We start from the raw sequence: 24,973 nt of genomic DNA on the forward strand, positions 1-24,973 counted from the left end.
CCAATACCAGCATCCTTATAGTGACGCAGACACAGAAAGCATCTAATGCAGGTATCAATTGACTGGAGAAGTTTTGATACTTTGTACCTGGTTACCTACACTATATTACTTACATATTATACCTTTTATCACTGATACCCAGCCCTACTTATTTTACATCAGTGCTCAGTTCAAATCTACGCCAACAGAACCAAAACATGTGACTCATAAACTGCGTCTCCTCTGCTTTTAGATTCTGGCATCCTAGTGTATGTGTGTGTAGATGTGTGTGTGTGTATGTGTGTCTGTGTATGTGTATATATATGTATGTGTATATATATGTATGTGTGTGTGTGTGTGTGTGTGTGTGAGTGAGGACAGCAGTAGATGGCATGAGACAAAAGAGAAAAGGAAAGTGAGAAAGAGATTCAGCATCAACTTTTCCCCTTGGGAATGGTCGCCATGGCTACAAAGCATTTTCAGCTGAAGGTGGGACAAACATGAGGAAGAGTGACACACACACACACACACACACACACACACAGAGAGAGAGATAACACCGATATATTGTCACTGCACCATTGTTTGACAGGATAAAACTGTAAATTGTAGATTGCATGAAGTATTGTACTTTTCAGCGTATAATACAACTTCAATCCGACTCATCTAAACCTCCGAGATGCACTTACAAAAACACTCCTCCCGTATAAACTGCAGCACTGCAGCTAGGTAACCGCGGGACACTCGATCTCCAACAGAAAACACGTAAGGCGGCAGGAAAAAAAGCTGTGACCCAATACGCACTCTATGAACTCCGACGGAAAACAGAGACCGACGAGAACAAACGGCATCGAGAGACTACAACGTCTCATCTTACAAGCAGACAATCACACTCCATCTATATTTCAAAAGCTACGGAAAACTGTGACAATGGGCTGTCATGATCTAAGATTAGTGGAGGGCGCCTTTAATGAGGAGGAGGAGGGCACAGAGGGGTTGTGTTTCCGTGCTGGCAGGCTAACCGCCGTATCACCTGAGGGGCAATTTGTCGGAATTCTGTAACAAACCTCGAGGAAGAGTAATTGAACTTGTGCATCAAATCCAGTTTTATGAAATGTCTGCTTCATCTAACCAACAGAGAGAAACGATGAATTATTGGTGGACTTTTAAACTAATTAATAACTCCCTTTCACTTCCTTCTGACACTCTAGCTTGCCATGACTTTGAGATATTTTACTTGTATCAGCAGTTTGTTGACGATTTACTCCGTGTTTCTGAAAACGGTGTACGTGTGCAAAATATTGTGCACAACACAGGACACGCCTGTCTCGTTTTTTCTCTGCAAAAGGTTTGTCAATATTTGCATAAAGTACAGCCAACGTTACTGCTCATGAATTATTTATGGGGACTAAAGAGAAGAGACTTGTAAGGGCTGGTTCTGCTTGACAGTGTTGCCATGGAACAACCAAGTGTGTGTGCGAGTGTGAGTGTGAGAAAGAGAGAGAGAGTGTGTGTGTGTGTGTGTGTGATGTGCTCTACTGCGCTCACCGGCAAAGTCACTGCTTTCTCAAGGACACTGCGGCTAAGGCGCAAGAAAGACAGAAGGGATGACACACAGGAAGAGGAAGCAACAAGGAGGCAGAACGACATAAAGACATTTAGTGATAGAAGGCCAAGCGAGATGAAACAAATAAGCAGAGAAAACTGAAAAAAGAAATTGAGAGTGGGGTAAATATCGGATGAGAAAAGTGTGACAACAAGAGGGCGTAAACCAGAAAACATTGTTTGGCTCATTACCTTGAATCTGTTCCAAAATACAAACTAGGGCTGAAGCTACAGATGATCGTCCACTGAGCAGCAGCAGACATGTAGTACTAATGTCATAATGCACACTGAGGAGCAGGGCCTGGGAGCGTCCTTTTCTGCCTCACCAGCGATCCACTAAAACCCTTTACAGCAATCAATTATTTACACTTAAACACACGCACACAGACCCCAAAACACTCCCACTGAGATGATAGCGGGGGAAGTTCTGCATAAAAGCCACTTAACATACATAAGTAGGCAGTTTACCCAAGCAGCGAGTGAACTCCGCAACCACTTGGACCACTAGCCCCCCTGACCAGCTGTGATACAAAGATGTGTCTAACGTGGAGGCAACCTCGGTGGTCATCTAGAATACAGAGGACCAGACCACAGGGGGAACGTGGGGCTTGTGATTATTCAGATACACAGAGATATACAGACCGAGAGAAATACGAGTGGATTTCGTTATTCTACTCACTCACCTCCCCTCTTTCCTCCAATCTGTCTATCGGCCCACTTCAAATTCAGCGTCTGTAAGCCGGCGCGCGTCTGTCTGGAGTCACGATGTCAGAGCGGGCAGGGTTCGGTACCTGAGAAGACAGAAGTTTAAAAGGTCAGTTAACATCAGCGCGACAGCACTTAAGGATCATGTTCAGCTTGACATCAGGGAAACGCTCACCCGCTGACATCACAGAAGCAGTCAAAATAAGGATATACTTGTTTACCTAAATATTAAAATGTGTCCTCGTGCAACGGCACTCACATAAACACAAGCATGTGCACGGAGTGACACTCCACTGCTATCCATCTAAGGTACAAGGGGGGGGCAGACACTTGAAGATGAGAGGTTGAAAGACTAAAACCTCCATTAGCTAAGAGTATATTTATTCTCTGTGCAATAAGAGTATACTTAGTTTTGCTTTGAAGTACGACTGATTGACTTATGCACATAGCAGACCCTCATTTTGAAAGTACTTTTCGCTCTTCTTCCTGAAAACAGCACCAGGAAGGCCAGAGGAGAACTAGTGAGGGCAGAGGAGACAGGGCCCAGGTGCTGGGAAAACGAAAAATAATATAAAAAAAAAAAGAGGAGTAAAAGAAGAGATTATAAGAAGGGACAGAAACTGAAATAAATGACTTGTGGAAAAAAACTGAAGTGTGTAAACACTCACTGACCGGAAAATTGAGACCCTGTCCCTGCAGAGAAAGTGGGCCCTCCCTTTCTCATTTGCATATGTGCCGCTACGTAAACACACGCATGCAACATCAATTCCATTTTCCACATTTGCTTTCCCATGCGAACAGATTGCAGAGAGGGAGCCTGAAACGTACAGCGGTGTATAACAGACTTCCAGAGAATGTAGTTTATTCCTGAAGGACATGGTTGACTTCGAGAAAAGCTGCCCGTTAACATGTCCGCCGAATTCTCCCAAATATCCGAAGCTGGTCTAAAGCACCGCCGACCCGTTCTTCTTTTATACGCCCAGCATGGCACGGGGAAAGTGGCTTACTTTACATTAAATGTGACATGATGTACAACCGTACTGTAATAAACACCTGTACTGCCAAACTACTCTGCATAGACTATATTTTTTAACAGAAAAACAGTTATTACATATTCAATCGGCAGGGCTCAACACTAACTTTTAAAAGTGGTTGCCAGGCTGGCAGCAGTCATAATGCAAGAAATATTAAAAATGTATATATTTTGGGGTGCAAGTTTTGCCATTTGCCATCCGTACTTTTTATATGTTAAAAAGTTGTAACCAAGAATTGCCAATTTCTCAAAAAGGGTCCCAATGGCAACCTGGCAACCCTTCCTGCAGAGCCCTAATTGGTTTCAGCTGCTTCTATTCTCATCAACCCTCCCACCATTGTCCTCACTACCATTCTCATAGTCACTTGAGATTTAACTGTGAAACAAAGCTACAGTGACACTTAAGAACTGCCTGCGCTGTTAATCAATGTTGTATCATCTTCTCACATGTTACTTTCTGAACATTAGTCTAATTAAGTTGTGTTTTTCTTTTTAGATTGTCCTCTTTCTTCTATTAGCTAAAACATCTTTCGGCGCCATTAACGGACGACCGAGCTCGCGTAATTAAATTATCTTGTTGGGTTTACTTTGCAACATTGTAAATCAATAAGAACAACCCTCACTGATGGACTACTGGGAAATATCAAACTGCTTTGCTCATTATTTATGAGCGGCGTTAAGAAAACGCATGAAACAGCAATAATCCTTATCTGTATATAGTGCTTTACAATGCATAAAATACAATAAATAACATTACGTAATACGTGTCCCTCCCTGTGTCGTCAAGTCTGACAGTGATGATCCGGACAAACCTGATACAACGAACAGTCGGCGGTGCACCCTCCTACAAATATGAGACGCAGTCCCACGGCCAAGAAAATGAAAGCACAACAGTCGTGCGGTGTTAGTGTTGTTTGGGGAAGCAGTCACACCTCGTTTAATAGGACATAACTGAGGTGGGTGTTGGTTGGTGTAGATGTAACGCCATGGTCCTTCAAGGCAAACAGGTTTCCAGTCACAACTTTGACACACGCACACAATTAATCTTCCTGTAGAGCTATAAAACCTTTGCGGTATGAGCAGTCAACACCATGGTAGTTAGTTTTAATAATACCTTATCAAGATCAAATTAATCCTTTTTCTTAAAATACTCTTGTAAACTCTTTAATGTACTTATTTGAGTAATGTCTAGACTGTCACTGACTCATTCCATTTAAGTACACCATTTTTTTAATTTTTTTTGTGTACTTTGTTTAGAAAAACCTTGGCAGATGGCAAACAAGATGCGACAGTTCTTGTCTATGTAAAAATCACCATTACAAGCGAATCAAGCAAAAGATCGATCATCATTAAAACTTGTGAGTCAGCAATCTGTCTTAGTAATTGCAGTTTGATACCAACAGATATTATAAACTGTTCATACATACGCGCTATAAAGCCCCGCTGTGTTGAGAGATGTTCATATCATACCTGAAGATAATCTTTATATAGATATTTTTCACAGAAAATCTGGCAGATTTATTAGGCAGAGTTAAAGTATGGAATGTAGATGAGGCCTGAACATCATTTTTCACACCTTTAACAGGCGCGGTGATTCAGTTTAAAGATTAAGAATATTTAAAAAAACTAAAATCACAGATTATTATTTCTTCTTCCTGTGGCAGAGCACCAGAGGGGGGGGGGGTTAATGGAGACGTACTGTCAGATAACGGTCTCCAGTGACTGACACGCATTCTCAATAGAGTAAGACAAAAAGACAAACAAACCTTCAGCCGACGGCATTCTCTAATTTGCCGATCCTTCACATCTCATTTGTAAACCATTACTGCTAGTGAGAAATAAGAAGCGGGGAGTCAAACTGGGACACAGTGGTGCAGCGGAGCGTAAACAAAGACATAATTTTATGCTGCGGTAGGTGGTAAAAAGAACCTGACTCGGTGCATAAAACACAACCTGCGAGACGCTCGGCTTATTAGTGACAGATTGTCAGCGGCCCTGATGGCATCCCCTAAATCACACGAGCCGGGAGAAAAGTAACTGAAAAACACACGTGTAAACATAAAAGAAAGTACACACCAAGGAGGAAATGTACACGAGTATACGTGCCACGATAAACACACAGATGAAGGGGGTCTGTGTGGTCTTGTCTGTCCAGCTGCTGTGAATTCTGGTCCACGCGCACCGCAACAGCCCCTGGAATTCACGGGACACATGTCAACCTCCTCACTGTCAGAGCTTTGTGCTCTCGTGAGCGCAGGTGCCTTCACAACACCTTCACGCCTCTGGTGAAACAGAGTTAAAGGGGCTGTTTCATCAGCTCGTAATGTGTGGCGATGTCGCCATTAGCCAGTAGCGGTGGACCACAGGCACTCGTAATGAACCTAATGAAGTGTGAACACGAAGCACGGCGGATGTTTAAAGCAAACAGGAACTTGGCCCACTGTGACATCACGATGGGACATTTGAAAGATACATTTACATGCCCCCTCTTAGTCAATTAGTCAACTAATCGGTCATTTTGGTTTTTAGTCTACAGGGAATTATTTAGTCAATTTGTCATTTTTCATGCTGAATGACTTATTTCCAAGAAACACATTAACATTTCTCTAGTTCCTTTGGTTTAGGACAATTTACATAATACATGACCAACACAAACACAAAAGTAAGTCATTGATTCACTTTGTGTTGTCTCTAACCATCACTGCATTATGTTTGGTATCGCCTCAGGCCTCATTATTATTACAATAATGAAGCTGAGCACAAAATGCTGCTTATCTAGCAATCTCTTCATCCCATTATTTTATTAATATTGCAGTGAGTGAAAATGTGGCCATTGAGGGTTTCTTCAGAGTGAGATTGACGTGTCATGGGACGCACATTAGCTGATCTCGCTGTGAAACACCAGAGTGCTTTCATAAAAGTATAATAGACCACTCCGCTTAACTCTAAATTAGTTTTGCTATTCAAGTTGTGAAGTAAAATTTAAAAAAATGACAATCCCGCTGTGATATTCATACTCCCTCAAAGCAATTACGATTCGAGAGAGTATGCCCAACCTCGTTCTCGATTTGAAAATATCACATGTAATCCTAATCCAGATAATCTCCGTCACAACTCATTTTCATTACAGTGATGCTCTCGCATACGCACCTCCGATTTACAACGTGTGTAAAAAGACCAGTTAGAGCGTTTACCCAGCCCAGGGTGCAAGTAACCACACACTCCAAAAAGTCCCAGATATAAAGACATACCGCCCAAAAATGCCACTCAGAAAGATTGCAGTCCACAGAGAACCACTTATCTAAGAGGAACAAAGCCTTCTCTTAACCCATAAATGCACACTTTGTGTGCTCACACACACATAAACACAGCGGAGGAAGCCATGGATTTGGTTCTCCGTTTCTATATATCCAATGTGAGGCAGGCCGGCCCCGCAGATCTCCACTGACTTAGCCCTGCCTTTAAAATTCCAATCAGGAAACAACTAGAGGGTGAATGGTGAGATGGGCTGCGGCTGGATGGAGTGGAGGTGGAGGTGGAAGTGTGAAGACAGAAGTGTGTACAATATCGACTAAAAACAAACATGTTTGCATCCCTTCCACAGAAGGAACAAAGATGCCAATATGCACCTAATGCGAGGTGAAAGAGGTAGAGCACGAGGTTCAGAGAGAGAGAGAGAGAGAGAGAGTGTGGGAGACTGAGAGCAGACGGGGAGTTTCCAGGTTCAGCCTGTTGGTCTTCATTCTTGTGCGTGACCTCCTTCCACCCAAATATGAAAGCAATTTAAGCTTATGCAGATGCAGCCACTGCAGAGCAACTTGCTGCTGACTGCATCTTTTTATTCAATAGAAGCAAGTGCTTCAGACAAATCGAACAGCCGCCCCCCGTGTGAGAGAAATGATCTAGTGACCAGACTTTTTGTAGCTAAAACGATCCTGGAGGTTCACGGACAGCCACATCAATTCTGCTGGAGTTACTCTGTTTGTTCAAGCAAAGCTGGTGAGACACTGAGCCGGGGCTCTAACGCGAAAACTACCACACACTGTTCTGAACTAGGACACATCCATTCATGCACAAAGTCACACACACACACAGAGCGAGCCCCCAATCATTGGTTGTGATCTGACATCTACAGAGACGCCTCTGTTGCAGACATCAATAAAGACCTCCTCTATGTTGGTGCTGGTTTGTGTTTATAGGCGTAGGTCCCTAAAATCACAAATGAGTCGACATTCAGCGGTCGTTCAACACTAACTCATTCTGCAGCAGAACACACACACGCGCACATACACACGCACACACACAAACACACACAGGACCCTATACACACACTGTGCAAAGTGCCTTTGACACCAATGCAGTGCAGAAGACCCGACTTAGACGTCTTGTATGGCACGGCCAACAAACGCTGACACATAGAAAACACAGTCATGTTATGATGTTACAGGGGTAACTGATCTGTGGCTGACAGCATGCTGGGGATCCTCTATTCAAGCATAGTGTTTTATCTAGAGCTCAAACAGAAAATGACAGAGAAGACGAGCTTATTAAAGACGTCACTTTGGTGCGTTGGGGAATTGGGACGGGCATTTTCCACCTTTTTTTAATGACTAATCGCTTAATCAAGAAAATAATGAATCGATCACAGAAAATAGGTACGAATCACAAAACAAAGCTCGTATCTGATGTATTAAGAAAGGACAAAAAGAGCAGCTACTCTGCTGCTGCTTTGCATCTCCTCCTGCTTTTGATTTCATTCAATTAGCCACGCAGGTTAAAGCGACCAATGAATGCCGTTCACAGTCTTCTTCCAGCTTTATGGGCCGCGCTGCGGGGAGTGAAGCTCACCCAGATCTTTCATTCAACAGCCTGACAACGGACGGAGCCAGCAGACAGAACATGAAGAAGACAGACAGGAAGACGGACAGGAAGACAGGTGAGGAAGAGAAGTCTTGACTCCTTGTGTTTCTCTCACCCACTCGTGTAGCAACACGCACACGCACACACACACACACACTAAATGAGAAGAAGTGACTAAGTCTCGCCCGAGGCTTGATACAGTAGCACTTAACAAATTCAAGCCTTGCCCAATCATTTCCCTTCTCCATGGGTTGCCATAGCTACAGCCTGCCTCCTTGTCTGTACTTTGGGAAGGTTGAGACTTTACCACTGTGTGTGTGTGTGTGTGTGTGTGTGTGTGTGTGTGTGTGTGTGTGTGTGTGTTGCGTGGTAACCCCATCAGACAGGGTCTTAACACTTCCTATCTGTCAACCTTACATCCTCACTCCTATTGGACGTCTGAGCCGGGAAGCTGTCAGACAGCAGGGAGGTGAGACGCGCTGGGAGAGGGGGAGACAGTAACTGTAGTGTGAGAGACACGATGGCTTGTGTTGTGACCCAACACGTGTCTTCCCATTCAGCATCGACACCATGTCTAAAGAGCAAAAAGCCTGGCGTCTATTGTGGGGCCAGAGTATGGATTTCTCAAATGTACAATACCTTTATTTAAATAAAAGCTTACTGAAATCAGGAACGGTCTGATCGAAGCACAAGCAAACAAGATAATTCATTTCACCAAAATGTGCCACCAGCTTTCAACAAGTATTGTGTTTTCATATCTACGCTTAGCTATTTGCTTCTTAAATGCCAGTACTTGTTGCTTTATATGCTTATAAATTGAATATATTTAAGTTTTAGACTGATGGCCTTACTCCTTATAGTGTCTAATATTTATTCTTCCTTTGATGAGGACCGTTGTCAGTAGCCCGTATCTCTTGGAGTGCGTCTTTGCTGTGCATCGAGGATCCCCTTTATGATAAGGCAATATGATTATCTCCCGAAATACAGAGATTTACTGTTAACCAAACAAACATCTGTTCAGGGAGATGATTGGGTTTAAATGGAATAATTCAATATGCCACTAAAATACAGGAACACTGTTAGTGAAGCTATCACAAGTCAGCAGAGTTGGTGAGAAAATGTGTGTGTGTGTGTGTGTGTGTGTGTGTGTGTGGGCCATCAGGTACTGTAGATGACAAGAACGATAAACACTTGAGGATCAACATATCACTAAAACTCCCCCCGCCTGCCCGCCAGCAGACGGATATAAACACAGTCTTCTTACTCGGCTGTTTCTTTATCTCCCTGCATCGCTCCACTTTCCTCCCTGCTCTTGCTCTCTGCAGTCCTGCCATCCATCACCATTAGGAGGCGAATAGATGACCTGTCTACACCTGCAACCACTCTCTCTCCCTTTACTCTCTGGAGAGGAGAGAGGAGAGAGGAGAGAGGAGGAAAATACAGACGCAGTGAGTGAAGCTGTTATGTGTATTATTTTTAATTATCTAAATCATACAAATCTTTCTACAATAAACTTCAATTGAACAATTTCACACGTTGCACTGATTAAACAGATTTGACCTTTTTCTCTCAGGGTGTTGTGAAGTGAGCATCATCTGCATAACTGAGACAGGACTGACACGTTGGCTGTGTTTGTATATTATCATGTGATATCATACTGCGTGTGTATTTGCATTGAAACGTAAATTCCGAATCATAAATTGTGCTACGATGCTTTGCTTCGCGAATTGCACCGAGTATAACAACACCAAATGAAGTCAAGTCCCAAGAGTATAACAGGAAATTTGGCTCAGAGATTTAAATATAGTCTAAATATCTGAAATCATAATTATATTTATGATTTGCTTTTGTTTATGTGCACAATTGTCTGCCGTTTCGCTCACGTTATTGTGGCCATATTGCCATCAAGATACCAGAACACCGCCGAACAAAGCAGAGACTTGGTGAATCCTTACATCTGTAAAAGGAGGACAAAGGATCAAAGCAAATTTAAAAAACGACAGAAAAGAGGAGGGGAAAAGGCATGGGATGGTGCGAGAGGAAAGGATGGGAACTAAGATGGAGGAGGAGGAGAGGAGCGGAAGGAAGGAAGGAAGGAAGGAAGGAAGGAAGCATACCGATGAGAGGGGAGGACGGGCAGAGGACAAAGTATTGTCTCCTGTTAATATGTAAAAATAGCTCTGCTGCTGCCTGGTGGAGGAGCTAACTGGGTCACAGAATTCCCACAGAGAGGGGGAGAGAGGGGGGGGGGGGGAGAGAGAGAGGGAGAGAGAGGTTTCACATTGATTCCGTCTGTGCTATCAGTGTGAAGCAGAAGTCAGTCTCTCTCTCTCTCTTCACCTTCACTGAGAGGCATCTCTGTGCACATCCGTTCTGTGTATTTGTTTATCTAATCCATCCATCCATCCATCCATCATCTATGTACCCATCGATCCTCCCTTTCCTCTCCACTAGTTCCTCCGTTTACACCCTCATCCCTTCGTTCCTCTGCTAATAAACAGAGCCTCGACTTCGTCACATACTCTCTCCTCTCTCTCTCCCGTTCTGCTCCCGAGTTCTCCCCTCTCGCAATTAACCCTCCTCTCTGCCTCCCTTCCTCTTTCACCGTCTCTCTCTTCTCGCTCTGTAAGGACACATCTCTAACACATCCTATCACCAAACGGGTGAATGAAACAGGGTGTGATACATCGCCATGTTAATCCAGTCATACCACATTTGATTACCCAGCAGTTAAGCAGTGCGACGCACCGATGATAATGGACTGATAACCTTGTAGCAATATGAAGAATGTATGAACTTGAGTTCCTATATTATAACACAGTCCGTGTTATTATCACAAGATCAGTCACTGGTTAATGTGATATTGCGTTCTCCCCTTCTGGTAATTGACTGGGCCTCCATAGCCTGCTCCTTTAATGTCATTTTAATTTGGTTAATTCAAAGACTAATTTACAGCAATATTGATGTTAAGTTACTCAATTATTTTGTCCGTGGCCAATCGGTCACACTCTGCTCTGCACACCAGACATTCTGTCCTTGGTCTCTCCTCCTTCCATCAGGACTTTTCCCCACATTTCATTCATTCTTATAATTTATAGATTATCTCCACTCAAATATTTCTTTGCATGTTCAGCACCTCTTCTGTTCCCGTCCACGCTTCCCTTACCCATCGAAGAAGAGCTGTGTGGTGCACCTGGAAACAGCTCAGCTAAATGTGAGCAGAACACCGTTTTTCAAACTTTTCCGGAAAAAAAAAATCTTCCTCTTACGATCTGCATCTGCTTAACCGCTGCTACTGTCATCGGAGGATTAAAGATGATTTGTTTCCATAACTGGACAAAAAACAACCATATTGAAGTATTTTCGAAGTTGGAACTATTTTTAGAGACGGACTCTAAATTACAAAGACGCTGTGAAGCATCTTCACAGTTTTTAATCTATGAAGTGTAATCCCATGCACCAAATATTTCCTGGTCTGCTGGTGGGTTTTTTTGGGGTTTTTTACTGTTCCCCCAGTAACACCGCAGCTATAAGAGTAACCCATAAACCATAAGAAGTGCGCGGATCAGCAATTCTGAGCAGTAACTAAGATCTGTATTGATGAAGACCACTGTAAGCATACTAACTAATGTGCAGAATATTCATCAGGCTACTGTACGTACTGTGTTAGCCAGAGTCGTACATCTAGATGACTGTGGGAGCACTCCTGCACACGGGGAATCCCCACCTGTGTATTTACTCGTTAACTCAAACAGTCACATGTCAGGTTTTTTTTTGCAATGGAAAGCAATAATGGGAGAATTATGCAAATGAGTTCTTGGTGAAGGTCAATCTACTGCTTATGATCAAGCTAACCTTCACCTCTTTGTTCCTTTCACTTCGCCATGTTTCTGCTCTTTCATAATATTTCTTGTTAATGTGCTGATTAGTCAATCTCCACCATGAATTCATGCATTCATGTGCCTGGATAGAGCTACTTAAAATGCATCCAGAGGCTTAAAATGATTAAGAAAGCTCAAGGCCTCGATGGATTAACCTGCAGCAGGGTTGGGTCTGAAATGGGCAGGGCTGCTTCTTGGCTGGGGGGGGGGGGGGGGGCAACAGAAATAGCTTTGCGCTGACTCCAGCATGTGTAGCGCACTGCAGCAGTCCTCCAGGGTTCCATGTCTTTGCATCTAAAACCACCTGCTGTATTTGTGGAAAACGGAGAAAATCATGCGTTTGTGAACCGGAGAGTACATGTGACGGCACGGGGGCGTCGGCGTGTTTTAATGGAAGGGAACAGGAGAAATACTTATGTGTTGAATAACTCATATCTTAATGGTGCAGTGGTGCTCTGCAGTCGCATAAAGCGAGGGCCCGGAGAGAGCCTTTTCCTAATGAACATAAAACACGATATTACCCCGGACATGTGGAGGCCTTTGGCTGAGGAAACACTGCACTACAGTGTTGCTACAGTAGATCTTTGACAGCAAAGAAATAGCCGGGGTCACTGAGGGAAGCACTGTGTGGCTCTGTAAGCCTTCTCTGTGTTTTTATGCATTAGTGGAAGATTGAAAATGTTTTATTGTGATTGTGTGTTTGCTGTGAGCTGACAAACCTTAAAAGCTTTACGGTTTGATACTTTGTTTGATACTTTTTATTGATGGCATTGTTCTGTAACATTCATAGTCAATAGTCTTTTAATGCATTTGAATACTGTAAACATTGCTCAATACTCGAATGTAACCGACAAGAATGCACCAAACTAACGCAGAAGCTTCTTTTTTGAACTACTGGGACAATGAAAATCTCTGCCTTGCAATGAAATATATTGTTGTGAGTGTGTCCGTGATAATTCTGTATAACTACTGCACCACAGCCCTGAGACTGTGAGCTGAACGCCACAAGTATAAAACATATGTATTTATTTCCTTTTATTTCAGCACCTCCGTACTAGTTGAATCAAAGCAACAATTTAGCAAACCGCTGTATGTTTCTGACAGAAAACATTGCTGTGTATCGTTTAGAATCCACTTTACCGAAAGGTTTAAAGTCCATATGCATTAAAACTATAAAGACATTTATAAAACCTTCCATCTTTACTGGGACTTTGCTCTTAAAGAAACACCTTCCCTCCTCAAACCACCATCTCCGACATGCATGGTGCTCACAGACCTGTGTGTGTGCATTTATCGGACACAGTTTAGCAAATAGAAACAGATTAGAGTAGAGCCGACACGTAATCCACAGACCAAGTCTGAAGTCTGACTGCCACCACACAGAGTGAAGAAATGTAATTCTGTCCTCTGTTCATTCAGCACACGGTCTGACGTCACACATCGGGCTGGTGAACATTAGTTTATACGTGTTGTGTAGAACCACTGCATATCTAGCAATGCTGGTTAACACATACATTGACGGATCTATGTGTGTTGTGCCCGTTATGGTTGCTGTGTAATTGCAATGTTTAGAGGAAGAGATGACGGACACGCAAAGTATTTAACATGTCATCACTTGGCTAATATCACGCCAATACAGACTGTTAAACTGCCAATATCACCACAAAGCAGACAGCACAGGAGGCTAAAGGTATAGAGCCACTAATTAAAAAGGAGCAACAAGCAGAAGCTCACTAATCTGTCGCAGCGATCAAATAATCATGAGTGATGCAGAGCGATGGCGAGAATAGATAAAACTGTATTATCTCGCCTTGAAAAACCAACAATCTAAATATATTTTCTCACTTTTGAATCACAAATAATTACTATTGAGGGTCAAGCCCCCCCCCCCCCTCTCCCTCTCCCTGTTTGACATTCTGCCAAAGGATCAGGGCCGGAGGCAGGAAGCATATGAATAAAAGAGTGAAGCCACATACCGATAGTCCATCATGATCAGACCCCAAATACTGAAACGCATTTCACAGCCTTGTCTTTTGGCATCCTGAAACCGACGTTTCCCCGAAGGGGACGTTTCGCTCACTCCGATTGGCTCGTAGCTCTTCTGCTGGTGAGGAACCCCCCCCACCCCCCCGACGTGCCCTGAAAGTCGTTTGCTGCTTCTCTCCTCCACGCCCCCTCTGGGTCTACATCTTCTCTCCATCATTAAGCAACCTACGGTTCCACGATAGCGATGCACGCCAGCAGGAAATAGAATCCTGGCACGGATTCTAAAATGATCGCCAGCCTCCACCTGCATCACTCAATATCATATTTCACCTAATTATACAAAACCAGCTCAGAGTTTCTTTCTCCTTTTGCATGAATATGACAGGCCGTGTGATGCTCCAAAAACTTAAATAGCACATAACACTTTATTATAAGTGGACTCAGATAGAACTGAAATGCACATTTTTTATAAAAAATGTATTTAAAAAAAATAATAAAAATATTTACCATTTACAAAATTCATGCTGAAATACTCGTTTAAAAAAAAGAAAAAAAAAGAAAAAAAAAAGAAAAAAGAAGAAGAATAAAGTGGTCCAATAAATGACTATTAAATAACAGTCATTGGTCTGAGGTATGGGATGTATGACATAACATACCACGCTAAAGTAACCCTGAGTAGCATGGATCCATGCATCAAGGATCCGAGGATTTGGACAATAAGCCCGACATTACAGCAGAGAGGAGCAGATCAAGGACACACGACAAACACTGAGGACTAACATGACCGAGCAGCCAGCCAGTCCACGTAACCGGCCAATGAACAGCAACTGTTAAAAGATAAAAAGATTTGAGGTGCGTATGTATTTCTGACATCGAGCAACTATAAACACGGCTTAAGTCCTCAATACGACAGAGAACTTCAGCACCATGGAGAGCAAACATCCCCAACTAAACCTAATATTTTAAAGTTCTCCAAAGTTTCACATTTGTCAAAAGCAGCAAATAACATTTAAGCTGCACAACATGCATTATCTCATAGGGAGTTGCAGACAGCGAGTCTCAGCACCCCATTAAACGCATGGTTTGATCAAATGGTCCATGTTATGAGTTTTTTTTTAAGGCCTCAATTTTAATTTACTGATAACTAGAGGCCCCCAGCGATAGATCAGGACTCTTTTTTATCACTTATGAGCCGAGCACAGTTTGGCCCTCTTAGCGGAGGTTTACTGGGCTTTTACTGTCAGAACTCTCTGGCGCTGCAATTTCCTGCCGTTGGAGCTCGTGCTGGAAAGACACGACATCGGCGTAATGTGACTGGGTGTGCTGAGGTTAAGGAACAGACGGGGGTGTTTCAGGGAGCCCTTTTTTAAGGGTGTCGTGTCTCTGAGTCAGTGAGTCATTTGTGAAGGAAGGTGCCCGCTTGATAAAAACGATGTCGTGCCCACACTCGCTCCGGACGAAAGCTAGAAGAAGTACTGCAAGTGGTTGGTGCGAGTCTGATGGTGCGGAGGAGCGTGATGTTTGTTTGCTTTAGCTAAACTTTGACCTCTTTACGAGCCCGCCAATCAAAGCTACACCTGTCAGTCAAGTCGGTCCAATCACGAGGTCACCGTGCATGTTAGAGCTATTGCGTGATGTGTGGTTTCTATCAGTCGAGAGACAAACACTACGTATTTACAAAGCTCCTTATCTCACTATTATCCGTATCATTATTCTATGACTTATCTTTCTGTGTATTCATGTGGCTCTTACTCTCCCCACCTACACATGAACAGCGGAGTGCAAAGTGTGTGTGAGCATTCCACTGAGGCACTGCGGAAATGTGAGAAACCACATTTAAAGTAAAAAGTATAAATGTCATCACTGAAAAAAGATTACTGAAATACATTAACATCATAATTTGATGACAAATAGTCATGAATTTAGGTTTAGTTCCACACAAAAAAAAAAGGATGTTTGTGAGTGTAAAGGTGGCACACAACTATTTCTGCACATATACACATCTCTTGCTCCCCAGTCTTTCCTTTCACCCCACACACACACACACACACACACACACACACACACACACACCTGGCTGAGTGGTGGCTGCGCATACGCAAGTCAGGCTGGCAATCGTGTGTGTGCTGGAGTGAGACTGATGTTGCTCCAAAGGATCTCAGGAGAAATATGGTGAAGCTTCCTGCTACGTGTCTGCTCACAGGCATATGTGTGTGTGTGTGTGTGTGTGTGTGTTTTGCTCTGTTGCATCCTTTTTATCCCCATCATCCCCAGGCACAACAAACACGGGTGGACACACCCCAGTAGCTCTGAGGCATATGACACAAGTGTGTGTGTGTGTGTCCACTGTACAGTAATATCTTTATATAATATATATATTCTACACGTGAAGTAGCACATACATGTATACACTTTCATCAGTTTACAGTCACTGATGCTGTACATAGTGTGTATTTATATATTTTAAGGATAACAAACTGTTGTTTCATATTGTTGCTGATGTGCAGGGAAAGTGAAATTGACTTATCACTTGAGAATATACTCAGAGTACTGAAGTGATGAAATTAGTAAGTATTGGCCAGGTTAAACGCTGTAGCTGATACTCTATTGGTGTGATTAATAATTAGTCATTTTGTCTAAAAAATAAATAAAGGACTTTCCTGTAGCTTCTCTTGTCTGAGCCAAAAAATCAAAAGGGTATTCCATTTATAAACATATTTAAGAAGCTGTAATAAATGCATCTTTGGAGTTTTTACTTCATAAAACATTTAAACTATTAATCAGCTATCAAAACTAACTTTATGTCAATTGTCTAATCAACAACAAATCGTCTCAGCACCGACAACGATGAAACGTTTTAGCTTCAAGCCTTAAAGGAGAAGTCATGTAGAGGTCCGAGTACTCAGGAAAGGCATTACAATATGCACCACCATTTCCTCATGAATGGAGCTCTGCAGACTGTGTGTGTGTGTGTGTGTGTGCAGAGGAGAGACAAGAATCCAATAAATCCTACTTTATTAGATAAACTCACTAATCAGATAAAGAAATCTCGCACACCCCTGTGCGCACACACACACACACACACACACACTCACACACACACGCAGCCTCTCACCGATAATCTCCATTACCAATTAGGGGGTGATACGCCACAGCTTAACATGAAAGCAGCAATTAATCTGCTAACACCAGTCACTGGGTCATTGTAGTAGAGATAGACGCCTGCAGGCACGCGTGTGCACACACATCATTGAGATTTATTTAGAGGGAATCGTCTTTTTAACTCATTTCTCCAGAGATGCAATTCAAATATAGCTTTTCCCTTTTCCATCTCGTGCCTGTGTTCTCAAAGTGCGCTGAAGGACTCAAAAATTGGTCCCAAGACTTTTTCTTGCGAGTTCCTTTTCAAAGCAGCACAAACGCCCGCTTCAGACGGGTCTAATGGAGACATGCGGGACTGCAGTTCTTAATGACGAGGTTTAAAAGTGTGAAGAGAGTGTCAGTATAACCCTAAAAGATGGTGCTAGGGTGGCTACTTCAGATCTACGTGATGGAAACAAGTGCTTCTTTGGATTAGAAGATAAATCCATCCACCAAAGTTTAGCACCGTTTGTTGTCGAATGCAGATTAAGGCAGATAAAGTTGTTATGGAAAATCTGTAGCCAACAACGCTTCATCTGCTCTAATGTATTAATAAGGAAGAGGAATGGAGGGACAGATGAAGCTCATAAACGCAACATGTCACACTGTGATCGACAAACAGCCTTTCATACGTTGGCGATTGGCGAGGTGACGAGATTTCCAATCGAAAAAACAGCCACGGCTGCGCCAGCAAGGAGGCTCAAACACATCCCAGTGCAACCACAAGCCTCCAGCCGCTTGTTGGAGCACATGGAGGCGACTGCCTTGGCCCGCTGCACCTTGACGGTGGTTTGGTTCAACCAAATTTGTTAAAACCATACTGGGATTCCAGCTGAAAGCCTTCCAGTCTCAGTCCAGACATGGACTGCTTTGGTTTTGAATAAATAACCCGATCTTCCAGGAAGTCTACATCAGAGCGGGCTATGGTTTCCCTGATCTAAGCTCTTTTTGAGGCAGTAAGCAGAGCCAGGACATTAGAGGAGGGGGATAGGGTAAGGTTGCGTGTGTGTGTGTGTGTGTGTGTGAGAGAGAGAGAGAGAGAGAGCTCAGAGTTTGGATGGGGTCTGTGCAAATGGGTTATCAACATGTGTACACTATATGCATTACATGTTTCTGTCAGCGTGTGAGCGAAGAGGTGACACTCAGTGAGTCACAGTATGAGTGACAGAGCAGATGGGCCCTCCATACCAAACCCAGGACATTCTCCCTCACCCGGTCGTGCACTCCTTCAGTAGATGCGTGTGTGTGTACATGCACGTTCATCATTTTTGCTGAAGCCAGAGGAAGGCCTTCTGCTGAACGTCGTAATAATAATGTAAAAGAATATGTCAAGGTTGTCGTACTACACTGAGGGAGAAGTAATACTTCATCTTGGAACTACACTCTTGGCATGTAAACAGTCTAGTGTTGCTTTTTTTTTAAAGAGTTTTGATTATTACAACAAAGGTCTCAGAGAGAAAAGGGGTTTGGGTTGTCAGCTTATTATTCAAGTCAAGCTATTACCATCATAGGTATATATACAGTAACCAGATATTGAGTAAATGGAGAAGTGTGAACTGAATGAAACTAATTCTCTCCTTTCACATCCTCAACAGATTATCTGATGTAAGACAAGTATAAAGTGGGGATTGACAGCAAAAATGAGAGACAGGAAAGATCTGAAAATTCATAATAAATACATTCATAACCTCCACTGTGGCACTAATCCCATCTACACCTTGTCCTATGTTTACTGTCTGATCATTACCTCGTCAATAATGTTAAAGATGTGGTATTAAAAACATGTTGAAATGACGCAATTAGTGCAGAGACATCTGTTGTGGTACTGCTAACTATGCTTTAACAATACAACTCATTTCTCAAATGTAATGTAACCTGACTAGGTGTGTGTGGTTTTCTCACATTATTTCCCCTTTAGAGTCAGTATGATGAAATGTGTTCTTCATCTCACTTCGTAGGATTCTGCGTAAACCAACATGAAGTGGTTTAAAAGGCCATCTGGAGCATTTTCCCTTAAAATACGTCACAATTGGATTTTTAATTCATTGTGCAAAGCAATGACGGTAAACACGCTCTCACGGCATGCCATTTGTTTTTCACTGGTCTTGCTAATGAAAGAACTATTCATATTTATGTATTTTATATTTTTCTCCATCTCTTGAGGAAAATGTATGACAGGTCGAACATGTGTGCAACAGCTGCATTAATTCCAATTATCAATTTCACTAAAATTATATTAACACAATTACTTAATAGAGAATCCACATAAGATTGTGTTAGTTCCCCGCAGGAATGCATAACCACACTGTGTGTGTGTGTGCGTGTGTGTGCGTGTGTGTGTGTGCACGAAAAAGGAAACAGAGTTTTTGAGTATTGAGAAGAACGAAGTTGTACCTAGTTAAGCACTAACTTTGTCAACTTTATAGGCCTAATGGGAAATTAATTAATCATATGGAGTGGATAAATAAAGTGAGAACGCAAAGAAAACAAGCCAATCCTCAGCAGGAACTCACTACTATTACACGTTCCCCAATGCATCTGGTGCTGAAGGCTCCCTTTGTTTCATTGTAAAGCAGCCACACAAAGCCAAAGTTCAAGTTAACAGTGACTTGAGAAAACCAAACCCTGAACAGTTCATTTCAGGTTCAGTGTGTGTGGTGCAGGAAACCTTACATGGCCATCTCTCACACTCTCTGCCTCCGTCTGTCTGGCAGTCCCTCTTTGTTCCCTCTCTCTCTCTCATCTCTTGTCTCTGTCACTCTGAGCTATTCCTGGATTCCACGGTGAGGTGAAAGGAAACAGGAACAGTGGATGTTGATACGTAGCAGCAAAGAACCACTCTTTCTCTTGTAACACACACACACACACACACACACACGGTCAATATTCCTCTGTTAATGGCGTTGTTCCTCAACCAGTTGGCTTCCAGTTGGCATTTCCACAAACATGTTTGTGTGATGAAAGTCATCCTTGTTCCTGCAGATGGAATGTGAGGGTAGTGTGTGTTTGCATGTGTGTATTTGCATGTGTTTGGCAAATAACACCGCTGAAATTGAGATAGTCAGCTGGATGGATCCTTCCTTTATATTGCCATGTGGAGGGAATATTCAAAACAGTAGCACACGCTCTCTCTGCTATCTGCCCTTTGTTCAGTCTCTCCTGCACAACAGCACCACTGGGACGCTCCCCCAACTCCCTGTTGTGCTTATACTGGAACCTTGGCAGCCAGCTGCCCCTGTTGGGCCAATTAGGAAAGCTTTTACTAAAGCTCCAGCCAATTGGATTAGGGCTACATTTCCCAGCTAGATGAGAACTCTCAAATGTGCTGCTGTATGCTTGAATCTGAGAACTGGTGAGCGGACTCGTGTTTCGCTGATGGGCAACTGGAACACTCACGCTGCAGAGAAAAGAGACGTCCCGTGACGCTTCTGTGACTGGGAGTCGTCCGCAACTGAGATTCTAAGCCGGTCGAACCAAGAACATGACTTAAAGCAAACCAGAACCCCAAGCAGCCGAGGTGCACCGCTCCCAGGCGTACATAGAACGGGTGGATTTGAAAGAGCCGAGTCAGGAAGTAAAACTGTTCACTCTTCCTGAGGTGTCTTTCTCCCCCCCCCATTAAAAGTTTCTTTCCCTCATCAGAATGGAGGATCTCAGGGTGTTGTGTGCAAATTGTAAAGCCATTGGAGGCGAATTTGTAATTGGGCTATGTCAATAAAACCTAATGGACTTGATTTGAAAATAAATTAAATGTTGTTTTTTTAACCTGATTGAGTGTGTAATAGATTGGAACAAATTTACTTGACAAAACCGTGTTTTTCTGGTTTGTGTCTCCTGTGTGTGTTTGTCTTCGCCATGCATGCTCAGTGTACCGATGTGTCCTTAATCTGAGAATCTGGGCCCAAGTTAGTTCCATTGGTGGAAATTAAAGCAATTTCGAAAACCCAATGGAGCAATTCAAATCCATTGTGCTTCAATCACCTGTTTGAAAATTAGGATCAAACACCAAAAGCTAAATATAGAATGTTTGAAAGAAAAAAAAAAAAAAAAAAAAAGAAGCCAAACAATGCACTAGAGATCTAGGACTAAAATGTACGTCGGGTTTATTTATAAGTGTAAGAGGATGAAGGGCAAAACGGGGCTAGAGATGCCAAAATGAAATAAAAAAAATACTGTGTCACATTTTCCTCCAAAAATTTGGATTCAAAATAAAAATAAGAAATACCAAGAGATGCTTGAAGAGAGAAGTACTGACAGAGACAAAGCAACATACAATATTAGGCTCGCTCTCTCTCTCTCTCCCTACTTCTCATCCTCTTATCTCATCCATACTGATATAGAGAGTTCACTGCAAAGTCAATACTTATGAGAACGAATCTGTGAAAGTGCTCATGGGGGCCTGGAGCACACACACACACACACACACACACACACACGCACACACGCTCTCTCAACCTGCCCTATCCCTGGTCTGCTCAATTTGGTAAGTTGCCACCGGATACTTGTCCATCACAGAAGACACAAACGCACACAAGAAAATACGCAACACTGCAAAATCACTGCCAGTCACTCATACTTAAAAAAGCAAGGATGAAGCTACTCCATCTCTCTCTCTCTCTCTCTCTGACTGAGTCCACTGTACAGTACGCAGCACGAGAGGAGCACTATATGGCGTTTCCACTGAAATCAGCTCTATCCGAAGAAAGGGCCGGGCATTACAAACAAAGACACCCCACATTGCTATCTAACCCGGGCAGGTGTGGCCGCGTGTGTTAACAGGGACACCTCCTGCACACATGAAACAGGGTGGAGCAAACAAAAATAACCCAACCGGCAACAGGCTATTAGTCAAGCCTGGAGACCCTGCACAGAGCCTGGAGACCATGCACCGGGCACAGAGCGCTGATCAAACTCCTGAAACCAGCACAGACCAATAGACCACGGCAGAGACCACATGCAGCTCAAATTAGCCGGTCAATACAAAAACAACCTGTCCACACATTCAAAAAAAGACTGCGAAATGATGCCAAAATCTGCAATAATGCTGCTTCAGCAGCAAGAGGAACTGTTTGAGGGGGAAGTGTTGCATGACAGGACAAACTGTGCAACCGTGAAGACCTTTGCATACCGACTATTGTGTGTGTTTTGTGGTCTTTCTGGTTGTAGTAAGACCGACGATACGGGGTTCGTTTACCGACTGGCCTACTTAACAGGTTTGGGTACGCAGACGAGCTGGTTCAGCAGGAACAGAGGGCAGCTCGGGATTTCTTTCACTCACTGTCATTCACCTACAATCCACGCATGCATGAACGCACAGAAACAAACACATTCTCTCTCACACACGCAAAACAGAGACAGTATATTGTATGAGGAAATAACCGCAATAATGAAACACGGTGCTTCAGTACTTTACTTTTGGTTCCCTAAAACTGTGCCTCGTGTGGGTTAAAAAGAGGAAATGAAAAGAAAATACTGAACATGAAAAATACAACTAATAAGGCTACTGAATAAACCACTAGCAGGACCTCTAATAGCCGAACACCAGTTGGAGAAAATGGTTAAAATAGAACCCAATGGGCTCTCATACAATCGATATATCTCGCAGCACAGTGCGGAAGTGGTCCGTCAGACACCTGCTTTAAAAAGATGAGCTACAGTCAACCCGCCACCTCACGTCTCCTAAATCTTATTCTTCGCAGGATAATTCAACAAAACATCGTCCTGCAAACGCGGACTGGAAACACAGTGGACCCACGACACGAGGAAAGTTAACGTTTCATCACGTGTAGAGTTCCTCTTTTTGTTCTTGCCACGGGGGGGAAAAGAAAACAAAGCAAAAGCAAGGACGAGACATTTCCAACTCTATAGACCAAGAGATAAACGAAATGAGCCAAAACTCCCGAGAATCTTCTGTTCGGTGTGACAGCGCGTGCAAAACCCTCGTAAAATGGACAAAAAAAACAGAGCTGGAAATAAAATACCAAGCAACTTACGGTGTTAGCGATAAGTTGTCGATATTCCGTCACTGCAACCAAAACATTAGAAATCCAAAAGAGGCGAAAATCCGACAAAATGAGAGAGCCGAGCTGAGCTGTCAACCGTCCAGCCGCAACGAGGAGAAGTCGGACTGCTCGTGCCTTCACAAACACGAGAAGCGAGCGCGAGCCGCCTGCTGGTTTCTCCGCTCTCGCACGAGACAAGAGAAAGGGGCGAGATTCCCTAGAGGCGGCTGTTGCTGCGAGTGCGCAGGTGCGGACTGAGTTGATTCATTCCGGTGGAGTAGGGCTGCGAAAAGGCAGAAACATAGCTTGGCAAATGCGTCTATTTAATTGTTTATTCGTTTGTTTGTTTGTTTTTCCAGAGGAAGCATTAGAGACGAGCAGAGGAGTGGCAGTGAAATAAACAACCGCAGATCTATAGACAATAGAGCTGTAGAAAAGGCTGTTACTCATAGTGCTTGTAATTTAATTACATTTGGGACTATATTGATTATTTTCGCCATCAATTAACCTGTCAATATACATTTATTTCAGATTAATCCTTATCAATCGTTAAATCGAGGCTGTAATCTGTCAGAAAATTGTGACAAATGCAACATTACAAGTCAAGAGCGCTTATTTTGTAACAGTCCAAAACTCAAAAGATATTCAATTTGCAGCGATATTGGCTGAGTAAGAGAAATTAGATCAGTCTACCATTTGAAAGGCTAAAATCAGACTATCGAGAGTTTGTGCGTATTACTTCATATACGCGAGTCATGACTGAACAGCTTGATTTAGTCATTTTCTGATGGTCTGCTAATTGGATTTTCGCCTAATCCTGTCAGCACTTAATTAGATTTATTTGCCAAAACAAAAAGGAACGCACGGCCTTATAGTCAACCTAGTCTATAATTTGAATTTGTCAAATTAAAATAAAAAAGTGGACATTTAAGTGGAAATGGGGAGAAATCCCGATTAAAAAGAGTCTAGGAATATATCTTGACTCCCTCTCAAGAGAAGCATTTCTCTCTCCAAGTCCCAGACAGTCTTATAAATAATTCAGCAATAAAAGCTTGCCTCTGCTCGCCTGGTTGCGTGCAGCACCGAAAGAAGCCCCCCGCTCCCCTCCTGCACGGCGTCAATCTACGCGGGCGTTACCAATTAAAACAAATCTCGAAGCAAAATAAAAGTTCAATCAACATTCCTGTTTTCGCAAATGGCTGTGGCCGGTCAACCAGATCAGCCAGGGATTACGAGGCTTCTGTCAACTATCAATAGCCTCGCGCGCCTGCGAGAGACGGTTGGGCATAGGGAGGGAGGAGCGGGATGGCTCAGTTTCAATGCGCAGACGGTGCAGCGCGACCAGCCGATGAGGCTGTTTGTCCTGTCCGCGGATCGCAGGAGAGCGGAGATTTACCCGCAAACGACGGCAAATGTAATCCAAGACCCCCCCGTCCCAGATCCCCCAACATCTGAACCGCATCCCAAACCCAAAGAGGGGATGAGGGCGCGTAAAGTGTATAGCCTGGGGGAAAAAAGCAATTTACCTGCACACAGCTCCCGTTCGGCTTGCCGATATTACTTCCCCACTCCTCCAATGTGGCTTTCAGCGCTGCCACTCACTCCGAGCTGCTCGCCGCCGAACGGGAATTTAGACAACGGGATTTGTTCACGTGGTCACGCTCAGTGATCCTAATTGGCGGAGCGGCTCGAGCCGCTGCTGGCGCGCACCTGGACGGTGAACGGTACGACGGTGCAGCCGGGAGGAAGAAGAGAATGACTGAAGAAAACAGATTGGTGCA

General features: G+C 43.3%; 1 long non-coding RNA gene across 1 annotated transcript in view; it reads right to left on the minus strand.

Annotated features, from left to right (window-relative positions):
• LOC142935548 (uncharacterized) overlaps positions 1-23,366 on the minus strand; it is a 36,945-nt gene extending 13,579 nt beyond the window's left edge. Inside the window, exons 1-2 of the long non-coding RNA XR_012947867.1 lie at positions 23,184-23,366; positions 2,268-2,375 (exon numbers count right to left, since the gene is read on the minus strand). This is a non-coding gene — a long non-coding RNA (uncharacterized LOC142935548). The remainder of the gene's footprint in view (positions 1-2,267; positions 2,376-23,183) is intronic.
• Positions 23,367-24,973: the final 1,607 nt, after the last annotated feature.

The sequence above is a fragment of the Anarhichas minor genome, unplaced genomic scaffold, assembly GCF_050575085.1.
Source record: "Anarhichas minor isolate MPS153535 unplaced genomic scaffold, ASM5057508v1 ptg000073l, whole genome shotgun sequence".
NCBI classification, from domain to species: domain Eukaryota; kingdom Metazoa; phylum Chordata; class Actinopteri; order Perciformes; family Anarhichadidae; genus Anarhichas; species Anarhichas minor.